Here is a 13,714-nt window from a genome sequence, read left to right as displayed (position 1 = left end):
GGAATTGAGGCTCGGTTGCCCACAGAGGTAGCCAATCCATTAGTATACCATTTATTGCTTCTCTTCTTTCCCTGTCATTTACCCCACACCCTCACTTCTTTTTCCTGGAACCACTTTCAAAATAAACTACCTGCACTCAACTCCTTTTCTCATTGTCTGTGTGGGGGGACTCAAATTAAGACAAAAACAAGGGTGAATGTGGCTGAAAACACAAGTTTTTCTCCTCCTGCCTCTCATTTACTTTTTCACCTGTGGCTGACACTATTGATGCCTGTTTGGGTCCTGTGAGAAGCAGACTCCAAGATGAAGATTAGAATGTGAGAGAATTCATTGGCGAGTGCTTTTGGGATTAACCCTTGTGGAAGGAAGGAACGAAACAGGATTGGGCAGAGGCAGAATTTGACCTGTGATGCAGCAAAGCATCTGAGGGTGAGCCTGGAACCCTCTGCACTCATCTCTATTCTCACTCTTGATGAGCTCCTCAACATATTCAACAATTGTTGATGTAATCATGGTTCCTAAGCCACAGCTCTAGTTCTGGTCTCTTATCCAGACATCTGCTCATCCACTCAATAACTCCCAGCCATGTGATAGGTGCTTGGAATAAAAATGAGTCAGACATGCTCCCTGACCTAGAGTAGCTCACTGTCTGACTGGGGCAGGTGAACATAGAAAAAGATCATTACAGTATACTCTGACAAGTTCATGGAAATTCAGGAATTAAGGCAGCCTGGGGTGATGGGCATATTTTGGGAAGAGAGCCCAGATCACAGCATATATCACACAAGTGTTGTAAAATTTAGCCTCAAAGGAGATAAATGAACCTACTTCTTGTTTAGGGGTCTTTTAGCATCTTAGGACCTTAGAAGTCAGCTGATCCAACCTTAGCCTGCTTCCATATTGCTCCTTCCACTCCATTCTTTACTGCGGGTGGAGCGGTTCTTCCAGAATGAAAGCATGTTCATACCACTTGCCTGCGTAAAACCATACGACGGAGATTCCAAGTGCTTTCTGTACAAAAGAGAAAATCCTTAAGATGTCTCTCAAGGCTTGCAATATTTGGACCTTTTCAGCCATGGCTCTCAGACTCCCCCATCAGCTGACATGCTAGTCATTCAGGAAGTATTTTGCATCTTGGTTGTGCCATGCCTTCTCTGGTCCCCAGGTCTTCATGTAGATGGGTCCCTCTGCCTGGAATGTATTTCTCTGGCCCATCTGGATAACTTCTACTCCTTTTCCAGGTCTCAGTTTAGAAGTCACTTCCTCTAATAAGCTTTCGCTGAGTGGCTCCTCACCTCTCCAGGTAGGGGTCTTTGGTAGATATTTTTCCCTTTTGTCTTTTTATTGAACTATCATGTATATATGTTAAAGTGAACTCATTTTAAGTGTGCAGCCTCCCAGATCAAGATATAAAATATATCCAGCACCCAGAAGCTCCCTCATGTTTCCTTCAGTAGATACTTCTGAAAAGTAACTTCTATTCTGACCTTTAGCACCACAGATTTGCCTGCTTTTAAACTCCACGCAAATGCGATCATATAGTATTCACCTTTGGCATCTGGCTCCTTTTACTCGTCTATGTTGTTGCATGTGGCAGTAGCACATTCTTTTTCATTTCCTGCGTGTTATCCCATTATATGTCTCATCGTATGAATACACCACGATTTATTTATCCATTCTACTCTTGGTGGACATTTGAGTTGTTTCCAGTTTTGGGTGATTTTGAATATTGCTACCGTGAACAGCAGTGTACATGTCTTATCATGAACACATGCCTTCATTTTTTCTTTAGCCTGTGGTTATTATTTTTTCCAAAATATTTGCTGCCCTTTCCTTTTGAGACCCTCCCCTCCAGGCCCATCCTTGCACCCAGTTGCTCCCAAGGCTTGTCTTGTGACTTGCGTTGTCCAGTGAAATGTGGCAGAGGAATGTATGCCATTTCTGATCAGAAACTTCAAGAGTCATTGCATGGTTCGGCCATTGCTCCCCTTCCTCTGATATATTAGTTTTTGATCCTACCGTCTGGGTCCTAGAATGCAGAGCAGGTAGGGCAGAGTTACAATTGACCTGCAATAGACTTCAGTGAGAGCAAGAACTAAACATATACCCAAACCAACTGCCATTCAGTCGATTCCAATTCGTAGCAATCCTATAGGACAGAGCAGAACTGCCACATAGGGTTTCCAAGGAGTGGCTGGTGGATTCAAACTGCCAGCCTCTTGGTTACTAGCCAAACACTTGACCAGTGTGCCGCCAGAGCTTCGTAAACATGTATAGTTATATGCAACTGAAATCTTGAGTTTTTTGTTTTGTTTTTGTTGTAATTACAGCAAATCTTTAAGTTAACTGATACTGTGCCTTTCTCTTTTGTTCCCAAGTCACCTTATACTTCCCCAATTATAAAATGTCACCAATTCCAATGAAGCATTGTTTAACTTTGTCTCCATTTGCCCCCTTCCACCACATCCAACCCGTGAGGGTGGAGAGGTGGAGACTATATGTGTCTTAATCATCATTGTAATTTTTTTTTTAAGCACAGCACCTAGTAGTTTGGTGGACAGATAGTAGGTTTTCAGTATGTATTTGTTTGATGTGAATGGCTTTTAATCTTTTGTTGATGGGAAGATCAATTTTCCTAGGTGTCCTCCCACAATGGGAGGCCTGGGATGAAACACCATTTCCAAATGTGGCCTGATTAATGAAGAGAAGATAGTAACTCTCACCTCCTTTCCTATAGACATGCTACTCCTAATGATGTGGCTCATGGTCGCTTTTTCCTGTTGGACGGTGACATCCCACTGTTGCTTCATGTTGACATTGATATTGACTCAAACTCTGGAAATTGCACTGAAGGCTCTACTGCTAATCCACAGTTTCTCCATTCTGGTTTATGCGGTAGGTAAGCCCTAATCAACTTATTGATCCTCATGTCCCTCTGTCTAAAGCCCCACTCTTTCACCTTTTTCCTGGACCCTGAGTTTGTTCATTTTTACCATGCCTTCTTTACTTGCTTTCTCATTTCCTGTATCTGGTTGTTCCATCTCACTCTGTCCTCCACTAACACCAAATTATTCCATGTCAAATCTTATCCTAAACCTCTGCGCACTTCTGATCGATGTGGGCATTTATCAGCTCCCAGCAAACTGAACTTCATTGTCCTGGAGTGTAAGGTACTGGAGTCAGAAATGGCTTGGCCAAAAATGAGCACCTACAGGTTTGAGCATCTGCCGTTGCAGCTTGCGATTTAGGGCTCGTATTCCAAGACTGTATTTTCTTATTGATTTGTAGATGTGCTTTTCATATTCTGGCTACTAATTCTTGGCTGGGTATATGCATTATAACTAGCTTTTCATGCATTGTCTTTTTTTTTTTTTTTTTTAACTTTATAGTATCTTTTTTTTCCTTGTAGAGAAGGTTTTAATTTTAATTTGCCAATCTTTCCTTTGTGGTTTGCACTTTTTTTTTTTTTAATCTCTTATTTAAGAAATTCTCCCCAATCACGCATTAACAAAAAAGTGTACATTTTCTTCTAAGAATTATTTTTCATATTTAGGTCTCTAATCCGGCTGAATTTTGTAATTGTATGTGGCATAAGGTAAGGGTGTGATTTTATATTTTTCCATATGGAAATCAAATTGTTCCAAAAATGTTGAATGGTTATATGAACATATAAACTCTCTTATACTTCATTCATATACATAGGCAGGTCACTGTCTATGCTCTCCACTCTGTTTTAGGAGACTAGGGTTTTATTCTTGCACCAATGCCATACTGCCCCAGTAGCTATGGCTTAATAATATTTTTGCTGTCTAATAATGTAACCATATTTTAATAATAATATAAATAATATTTTGATGTCTGCTTATTCTTTTTTTTTTTTAGAATTGTCTTGGCTTTTTGATTTTACATGTGAACTCTGGAATTAGCACAATTTCCTTGAAAAGTGCTATCTAGATTTTAATTAGTGTTGTACGGAATTGACAAATTCGTTTGTGGAGAATTGCCATCTTTATCTTCCTTTCTATCTAGAGTATAATTGCCATTTCTTCAGGTCTTCAACATGTGTTTCAATAATGTTTTATGATTTTCTTCAAGTCTCACTGTATAACAAGGATTACTGGCTTTCTAACCTGTAATATCTGAGTGAATGTCACCCATCACCCAGCCACTATTCCAATGCCACATATATTTTTGTCTCTATTATGTTCAGCACACGCTTTAAGGTACCCAATTGGGTGTGTCTGTGTTTAACAGAAACAGTGGCTTCAACAAGATAAGTGTTTGTGTCTCATGTAAATATCAAAGGCAGGCACTTCAGGACTACTCATGTGTCAGCTGGTCATACTGTATGGTGGCCTGCATGTTGCTGTGATGCTAGAAGCTATGCCACCGGTATTTCAAGTACCAGCAGGGTCACCCACGGTGGACAGATTTCAGTGGAGTTTCCAGATTAAGACAGACTAGGAAGAAGGACATAGCGGTTTACTTCTGAAAAAATTGGCCAATAAAAACCTTATGAATAGCAGTGGAACATTGTCTGATATAGTGCGGGAAGATGAACCTCTCAGGTTGGAAGGCGCTCAAAATCTGATGGAGGAAGAGCTACCTCCTCAAAGTAGACCGAAAAAAACCCCAAAAACAAATCTGTTGCTGTCAAGTCAATTCTGACTCATAGCGACCCTATAGGACGGAGTAGAACTGCCACATAGGGTTTCCAAGGAGCGACTGCTGGATTCCAACTACTGACATTTTGGTTAGCACCCATAGTTCTTAACCACTGTGACACCAGGGCTCCTCTCAAAGTAGAGTTGACCTTAAGGATGTGGGTGGAGTGAAGCTTTTAGGACCTTCATTTGCTGATGTGACATGACTCAAAATGAGATGAAATAACTACAAACATTCATTGGAAGAAGTACAGCCAGAATGCTCCTTAGACGAGAGGATGGCAAGGCTTTGTCTCATGTACTTTGGACACATTATCAAGAGGGACCAGTCCCTGGGAAAGGACATGATGCTTGGTAAAGTAGAGGATCAGCAAAAGGCAGGAAGACCCTCAACAAGATGGATTGACACTGTAGCTGCAATAACGGGCTCAAGCATAGCAACAATTCTGAGGATGGTGCGGGATCGGGCAGTGTTTCGTTCTGTTGCACATAGGGTCGCTAGGAGTCAGAACTGACTCAACGGCACCTAACAACAATAACAACTTCAGGACTACCAGAAGTCCTTAGATACTCAGGATCTTTCTGTCTTTTTGCTACACCATGTTAAAGGAGATACCCTTGTTATGATTTATTGTCCTTGCGACCAGTTTATCCTGTTTCGCTGGGACTTTTCCGATTTTAGGACTGAAAGTTTTGCATCCTGGGGAGCCCCTCAGTGCCAGTCAAACTGGGATGGTTTGTCACCCCATTGACACCATGTCTACATTCCAGTCAGCAAGGAGGAAAAGGGTGCCAAGAAAGGTATATCCCTTTGAGGACAGGATCATAAAATTGGACCTGCTAATGCTGTTCACAGCCCATTGGCCAGAACATTATCACATGGCCATATTAATTGCAAGGGAGTCTGGAAAATGTGGTCTTTACCCATGTGTCATGTGAGTACCTGTGTGCCAAGATAGAAACTAGAGGATTTATTATTATATGAAAGAGAGAGAATAGATGTTAAAGTACAGTTACCAGGCTAAGCCACATTTGTTTGCTTGATAATTCATTAAGGCTTATAGTTTCTTTGATGTTCACTTTAGTTCTATCCTATAAGACCAGTGTGCAGTATTTTCATTGCTTCTCAGTTACAAATATCTTGTAATTTCCTTTGTGATTTCCCCTACATCCCATGAGTCATTTAAGAGTGTTTTTAAATTTATCAATTTTTTTTTTAGTAGGCATTTTCTTGATTTCTAGTTTTATTCTGTTGTCACCACATAATATTGTCATACAATATCAATTTTTTGAAATTTGTTAAGACTGTCTTTATGACCTAATACATGATCAGGTTTTATAAGTTTTTGATGCAGTCTTTAAAACAATACATGGCCTCTTGTTCGTAGTCTCTGGGTGGTGCAAACAGTTAACGTGCTTGATTGCTAACCAAAAGGTTTGAGGCTTGAGTCCACCCAGAGGTACCTCAGAAGAAAAGACCTGGCAGTCTACTTCTGAAAAATCAGCCATTGAAAACCCTACAGAGCATTCTAAAACATGTGGGGTTGCCACGAATCGGAGCTGACTTGATGGCATCTGATATTGTTTCATGTAAATTTAAAGTATGAACTCTCACCATCTTGATCAAAATTTTGTATCTATATCTTTTTCTAAAAAAATGATCATATTGTATATTTTACCTTGCAAATTAAAAAAAAAAAGGGGCATTATGGAAACATTCCCATGTAAACGTATATGACTTGGTACACATCCTTAAATATTTTTTATCAGGATAAATTCCTTGTGTGGAATTCTCCTCCAAAGGGTATGCTTTTTAAAAAGGCTTCTGCTAAATTATTGTCATGATTGTCAATTCCGTGCCCCCCCCCCAAATTCAAACCAATTTTACTCCTTTCAGCCCCATAGAACATGGCCCATTTCCTGTACCCTCTTGAGCTCGTGCATCATCAGGTTTTTATCTTTGCTGATGGTCCAACTGCATCCTTTTGCTGATGAGGAGAGGGAGGCTTGGAGATGTAAAGCAGTTTGCAAAATTAGGCAGAGGGAGTGCCAGGTGTAGATCCTGCCTCTCATTTCCTGCCCAGGACAGAGGATGGAAACATGACAAAATCCAGCTGCGCCTCTCTCCTTCACATTCCAGAATTACGAACTCTAGAATTCTTTTACTCTGTCCAGCACCAACTGAGCTGCAATTTTGTGTAAGAGATGTCCTTCTCTCAAGGGATGACTCAAACCTGCCGATATCTATGGCTTATTCAGGACACAAAGCTTGGAATTGTTTTCCAGCCAAATGTGTTTTCTTAGCTGGAAGCTGGAGAGCAATCAAGATTCCCTTTTCCTGGCTGTGCAGCTCAGCTGGGTTCTAGTTGCCCTGATCTCTGCCAAGCTGCTTCTAGGGCTGCTCTTTAGAAGCTGGCAGCAATGGAACTATATATCCATCCCAGTGAGGGCTGTTGGCCCTTCGGAAGCAACGAGATGTGGCCACTTGAAGACAGAAACCAAAATAACATTTGAACTTTTATACTTGAACCTGTATACTTCTGATGTGTTTTGAGCCTCAGAACTACCCTGTAGCTAAGCCTGGGTGGCACAAGCAGCTTGCAATCAGCTGCTAACTCAAAGCTTGGCAGTTCGAACCCACCCAATGGCTCCGTGGGAGAAAGGCCTAGTGAACTGCTTCCATACAACCAAGAAAACCCTACAGAGCAGTTCTACCCTGTAACAACATGGGGTCGCCATGAATCGGGGGCCAACTTGATGGCAGGCAATAACAACAACAAAACTAAAACCTACTATTACTCCACTTCTATAGATGAATACATTGAGGGTCAAAAAAGCCTAGGGAACTTGTATTGGCTTGCACAGCTAGAAGAGAGGCCTTCCCTGACCACCTTGACCGTGTAGCCTGGTGTTCCCTTCCAGTCACTATCAACGTTATTTTTTTAACAGCACTGATGACAAGTGATTATTGCCATATTTGTTTCTTTATTGTGGGAGACGTCCTCCAAGAGGGCTCATAGTGATCTTCGCCTCCCGGAATTCATGCCAGTGTGTAGTCTCCTCCCACACAGGATCATGCTGGTCTGTATGGCTAATAGAGTGTAGAGGAGATGGTATATCACCTCTGCAGCTAGGCCAGAAAGGGTATTGCTGCTTCTGCCTTGCTTGGGGAAGCCAGCTCTCATGCCATGGAGACACTCAAGCATTCCATGGAGAGGCCCATGTGAAGAGTAACTGAGGCCTCATGCTGACAACCAGCACCAAATTGCCAGCCATGTCAATGTGCCATCTTGGAATCAGATCCACCAGCCCGTTCAAGCATTCAGGAGACTGCAGCCCTGGCTAATATCTAACTGCAATCTCATAATATACCCTGAGCCAGCACTAAGTCATTTCTGAATGCTGACCCAGAGAAAATGGGCAATGTGATAAATGTTAATTGTTGTTTGCAACCACTTAATGCTGGGGGGTAATTTGCTAAAAAAATTTTTTTTTTTTTTAGTAGATAGCTCAGACATATGTGTCTATTTCCAGGGTAGACTGCAAACTCTGTGAGGGCAGGGCTTAAATTCCTCTGATTCACCACTCTCACCCCCCTACAACAGTGCCTAGCACACAGCCAGAACTTAATCGTTGAATGAATAAATGAATTCATGAAAGGGGTAGTGAGAGGATTAAAATCTTTGCTCTCTCATCTCACCTTCTGGCCTTTCCCCACATCACTGTATTGCCTATTTTCCCTCACAGAGTTGAGCCACACAGCCACCTGGGGGGCGAGCTTTTTCCTGTCGCCTACACAGCCATTCATAGTTAATCAAACCTTTGCATAAACAGAACAAGGGAGGATGTGAAGTAATGAGCTGACAGCCCAGTGTGTATTATGCTGGGCTGAGAAGAGAATTTAATTTAGAGAAGAATTATGCACAGGTGGAAGAGCAGTCCATTGAAACAAACCAATTGTCTGGAAAGAGATAAAACAAAAATGGATTTTGCAACCTGTGAAATAAGTAGCGAAGCCACACATTTGGGGTATTTTGGAATCTTCAGAGCTGAGACCCCAAAAATGAGTGTGTGGGGAAATGCTGGGTTATTCAGGCAGGAGGGCAGAAGGAGGCCGCTCCAGTTCTCCTGTATGGGTTGCAACAGGTGTCTTGCTGGGGCATAGGTCTTGTCCTATGATGGCTTTGCTCACAATCCATCTGTCTTAGTTTGGAGTTACGTAAGAAACAGACTCTGAGCCAAGGATTCAAGTACAAGCATATTATTGGGAGGTGCGAGGAACACGAGTAGGTGAGCAGGGAGGTGATATAGGAAAGGAAAACTAAAAAACCAAACCCATTGCCGTTGACTCTGACTCATAGTGACCCTAAAGGACAGAGTAGAATTATCCCATAGGGTTTCCAAGGCTGTAATCTTTACGGAAGCAGATTGCCACATGTTTCTCCTACGGAGCAGCTGGTGGGTTCCAACTACCAACGCTTTGCTTAACCACTGCACCACCAGGGCTTCTACAGGAAAGGAAAGGCAGCCAGTAAAGACTGAATTATTAAGCCAGCTTCCACAGTGGGCAACTGGAGCTGAATCCCATGGGGGGAACTGGGGTATGGAGGTATAAGTACCCCAGCTTCCTCACCCTTATTAGGGATAAATCTGAGTTGTGCGTTTTGCATGGTCTCCCAGAGTTTCCCCCATGGGGTTCAGCTCCAGTTGCCCACTGTGGCAGCTGGCTGGCAGTAAGTGACCTGTCCTCACCTATGGGACAGGTGAGTCTGCACTCACCTGAACGTATGCAAGGATCTACACCAGGCTGCCCTCCTTGCTAAACACCACAGCCCAGGCATCACAGATTCCAGCTGCAGAGCAGAATTGCTACTGCGTACCACAGCAGAGCAGCCAGCATCTCCAGACCCTCCCTGCAGGGAAGGTTGCCGGAGATGAACGACCATCTAATTAAGCCTCAGGCAATTAAGAGACCTTTTTACCCCTCCACGGTGCTGGCTGTTGATAAGGTAGACTTCTGAGTAAGTGTGACAGGGCCTGGGCAGGGCAGTGTCCTCTTACTGGGCAGACCACTACTGCCCGTCAGGGTTGGGCTCTCACAGTTCCCAAGGAGGCTGTGAAAACTCCCTCTGTTCCTGATGAGCAAGTTCTCCTCTTCTGCTCCCTCTTTGGGTCTGGTCCCTGTGTCTCCCCTCCCTGTCTGCCTCCTCTTTAATCTGGGCTGAGAGAGAGGATTTGGAGGGCCCCAGCCCCTGTTGTAGTGGTCATGGGAACATGCTGGTCATGGAAGTTTCCATGCGCATGAAATGCTCAGAGATCATGAGGCTGATTGTCAGACCATCTACTGTTTAACTTGACTGGCCTCCTCAGGTTTGAGTGAGGAAAAAGAAAGGCTGCTGCTTTTGGTCCTGGCTTAATGATATGGTTTGGATTGATGACTCACCTTTCTTCCACGATGGGGGCTTCTGTGCAGACAAAGCTGCAGACAAATTAACCCCGCAGGCTGACTTGAAATTGCTTTGGACCCTAAGAGATATGCTGAACTGACCACAAAGGCAGGGACTCATTGCCTTGTGAGCCTGATTGTGTTGCTATGGAAACCAGAATTCTGCTATCCTTCTGGTTCTCTGGGGTTAGACAGTGTCCACTGGGAGTAGAGGGGCCAGGCTAGGCTATCAGTTGGGGACCGACCACAGGCTTTAGCAGGTGAGGTTAGATTGGCTGGAGAAATCCCATTTCCTGAGTTGGGAACTGAGTGCCCATTACCAGTTAGGCTCAGGACTGAGCCCCTGGAACCCTTCCTTCTGGAGACAGTCCCATTCCCTGGGCTCCAGAGCTGGCTGGGACTAGACAGAGTCTTGGTATTCCTTTAGCAGAAACCATCAGTTTAGGTTAGCCAAGGAAACTCCTGGCAGAGCAGGCTCCTGGCTGATTCCAGCCCTCAAATAAGTCCCTGGTAGCAGAGAGCAGCAGCTGTGTTACAGTTCTCACTTGTACAAATTTGAACCTCTCTGTGTCCCAGTTCCCTTACCTGAAAATGAAATGAATGTTGACGGTATTACCCTCACTTACCTTGTAAGGCTGCTGTGAGGGTGGGGAAACAAAATAAAACAAAACAAAAACAATGGCATGTAAAATACAAACTGTACTCCCTTTAGACTTGGGAAACTTTGTGAATCTCCACTTTCAAGGAATGGTGATTGGTGGTAGCCCCAACCCCTAAATCCAGATGCCTAATCTGGAGACCCAAGACTGGCTTGATGGAGCCTTAGTCTCCTGCCTTCCCCATCTCTCTGTGTTATCTATAGGCCAGCTTCCCCACACCCAACTAAATTGTGAACTGTGTCAGGGTTGGGGGCCGAATCTCATTCATTTCTGCAGCTTGGTCTCCTTCTCCCCTTTCCTACCCTCTACCCTTTCTGGGATTAGCACAGAACCTGATCTGTGGTGGTGGTGGTGGTATTAGGTGCTATTGAGTTGGTTATGACTCATAGCGACCCTATGTACAACAGAACGAACCACTGCCCATAGCTGTGCTTGAGCGCATCTGTGTCAATCCATCTCATTGAGGGTCTTCCTCTTTTTCACTAACCCTCTGCTTTACCAAGTATGATGCCCTTCTCCAGGGACTGATGCCTCCTAATAACATGTCCAAGTTATATGAGGCATAGTTTCGTCATCCATGCCTCTAAGGAGCATTCTGGCTGTACCTCTTTCAAGACAAACCTGTTGGGTCTTTTGACAGTCCATGTTATATTCAATATTCTTTGCCAACACCATAATTCAAAGGTGTTAATCCTTCTTTGATGTTTCTTATTTGTTGTCCAACTTTTGAACGTATATGAGGCAACTGAAAACACCATGGCTTGGGTCAGGCACACCTTAGCCTTCAAGGTAACATCTTTGCTTTTTAACAGTTAAAAGAGATCTTTTGCAGCAGATTTGCCCAATGCGATGTGTCGTTTGATTTCTTGACTGCTGCTTCCTGGGTGTTGATTGTGGATCCAAGTAAAATGAAATCCTTGACAATTTCAGTCTTTTCTCTGTTTGTCATGGTGTTGCTTATTGGTCTGATTGTGAGGATTTTTGGTAGGAATGTGATAATTATTACGCATGTAGCATTAAAAAAAAATCTAATGAGTATTTATTATTATCTTAAAGTCTCTGAATTTTGTCTGTTTTTTTGGGGGGGGAGGTAGGGGAGGTTCCCAGAAGTAGGCCCTCAGATGAGGATTCAAGAGCATACAGTTTATTTAGGAGGCAATCTCAGGGAGCATCAGTATGGAAGGGGGGAAGTAAGACAGACCAGGGAAGGAAACCAGAAAAGGGTGCTTGGTCAAGCAAGTGACCACTCTGGGTACCTGGAGCTTGATTCTGCTGGGGAGCTCTGGGGGCCAGCATAGAGCACATTTTTGTTGTTAGGTGCTGTCAAGTTGGCTCCGACTCATAGAGACCCCAAGTGCGTACAACATGCCTCAGTATTATCCCACCCAAGGAACAAGGTAGCTGGGCTATTTATCCCTCAATTCCCATCAGGTTAAGGAATGTTGAGGGTGACATTCAGTCCCTGGAATAGCCTGTAGTTCATAAACTTCATTGAACATCAGAAGCATTTGGGGAGGGTGTTAAAAATGCAGATTCAGGGGCTCCAACCTGGGAGAGGTCTTTAGGTCTGAGGTGGGCCTGGAAATCTGCATTTCTAAGAAGCCCTTTCCCACCTCCTCAGGTGTTTCTGATGACCACTCTTTAAGACATGCTTGTGTAGAGCAGAGTTCAGCAAACTGTTTTGATACAGGGAGAGATTATACAGATTTTAGGCTTCATAGGCCATATGGGCTTTGTTGCAACTACTCAGCTTTGCCATTGTAGTGTGAAAGCAGTCATAGATAATATGTAAACAAATGAATATGGCTGTGTTCCAATAAAACTTTATTTACAAAAGCAGGTGGCAGGCCTAGTTTGGCCCATGGATTGTAGTTTGCCATCCCCTGATCTAGAAGAAAGAACATGGGTTTCAGAATTAGACTCAAGTTTGCATCCTGGCTTTACCACAGATCAGTTATGTGATTGAAAGGCTTAACCCATGGTGGATTTCCTTGTTCTCCCCTCTTTATCCTCCATGCATGGAAGCCCAAAGTTGATTTACTGGGTAGTTAATGCATCAGGTAAACCAGAATGGATTTATAAGCTTAGTCCCATGTGACCCTCATGAATCTACTGTTCTCCAGGACAACAAAGAAGACTCCCTGGTCCAGGCCATCACCTCTGGGGTGAGTGGCAGGCAGAGAAGCTGCAAGTGAGAAGGACCCCAACTGGAGGCTAATGACACTTAGATCCAAACTGCACACTGTTCTACAAGAGTCTCAAGTTATTAGTTTGGCTTTTAGCTGCCTTAACAAGTGGGAAGTAGTGTCAGTGAAACGATTCACAAGAGCCATGTAGTAAATACAAACCCACTGCTTACGAGAGTTAAATGCTCTTCCTGATAATCACAACAGAAAGACATTTCTCTAGTGGTGTTCATGGTGGATAAGGTTCTTAGCCCTATCATCAGAGCAAAGACAATATTGGGTTTCATGGGGCTTTTTCTTAAAAAAAAAACACCAAAGTACAGTTCCATGAAAGCAATTTTACGTGAGTCAGGATAATGTGGTTCTTTTACTCCTTGATGGTGTGGCTTAATTCAAGGATAGCACTTAGAGTACCTGGAGGAATGGATGGGCACTATAGCCTTCGACACTCCTCCATAAATTCTAAGCTCTTGATGTGGATTGAGCGGCAATGCATTTGAAGTTTTTTATAGGGGAAGCAGCCATTCTAGGAAGCTCGTTAAGGGCAGAGCTGTGTGCTCTTGACTGTCCACTGGACTGGTGGCTGGACTGATGACCTCTTAAGAAAGTTGAGGAGTTATCAAGGGCCCATGTCTGAAGACCAGACCACTCCACTTCCCTAATGAGGTGAGCCTCATGTGTATCTATGAGCAGGATCAAGGGCCTTACACCACCCTTATAATTTTAGCCAAGAAGATTAAAAAAAAAAAAATTTATTGT

The sequence above is a fragment of the Elephas maximus genome, chromosome 25 (genome assembly GCF_024166365.1).
Source record: "Elephas maximus indicus isolate mEleMax1 chromosome 25, mEleMax1 primary haplotype, whole genome shotgun sequence".
Lineage (NCBI taxonomy): Eukaryota > Metazoa > Chordata > Mammalia > Proboscidea > Elephantidae > Elephas > Elephas maximus.
The sequence above is the reverse complement of the archived record's forward strand: the minus strand, read 5'-3'. Positions refer to the sequence as shown.